At 55.9% G+C, this 564-nt stretch overlaps 2 protein-coding genes across 2 annotated transcripts in view; one reads left to right on the forward strand and one right to left on the reverse strand.

The window, feature by feature from the left end:
* The window catches only part of CFAP44 (cilia and flagella associated protein 44), a 56,801-nt gene that overhangs the window by 47,233 nt on the left and 9,004 nt on the right, over positions 1–564 (reverse strand). The window lies entirely within an intron of this gene.
* The window catches only part of LOC108800871 (cytochrome c oxidase copper chaperone), a 25,219-nt gene that overhangs the window by 7,266 nt on the left and 17,389 nt on the right, over positions 1–564 (forward strand). The window lies entirely within an intron of this gene.

Here is a 564-nt window from a genome sequence, read left to right on the forward strand (position 1 = left end):
GGGGTCCTAATTTAGCTGGCCGGCGACTGCCAGAGGTGCCGCGCGTGTCGGGATCCTCTGGCAGAGTCTGGCCAGCTAAATTAGGACCCCACCTGGAGCTCCTCCCACCGGACCAGCGCTGACTCGCCGCTGCTCTCCTGCACCGAAGGTAAGTGGAAAAAACAAAACATAGCGCAAACATCGGGGCATTTTTACAAGTACTTGTCAATGCCCTGTTTTTTTTCCGCCCTCACCCTGCAGCGCCCTCGGGCGGCCGCTTGCCTTGCGGTAGCGCCGGGCCTGCTTCAAGGCTCCCAGTTCCTGAGGATACCACTTATCACTCTTAGAGACAGTCTCAACTCCTTACACCAGCCTTTCTCAACCAGGGGGCTCCCTTAGGGGTGCCTCAAACCTTTTGCACAGGGCCACTGGGACTCAGCACTCTGATAAGAAGGGAGACTGATGTGAAGGGGGAACTGAGAACTCTGATGTGAAGTGCGCTCCTGATGTGAATGGGGGATGCTAATAGGAAAGGGGGCACTGATGTGAAGGAGGGGCTTCTGATGTAAAATGATTCTTGGTGTG

Source organism: Nanorana parkeri, unplaced genomic scaffold (assembly GCF_000935625.1).
Source record: "Nanorana parkeri isolate BGI_ZX_2015 unplaced genomic scaffold, ASM93562v1 scaffold2147, whole genome shotgun sequence".
Lineage (NCBI taxonomy): Eukaryota > Metazoa > Chordata > Amphibia > Anura > Dicroglossidae > Nanorana > Nanorana parkeri.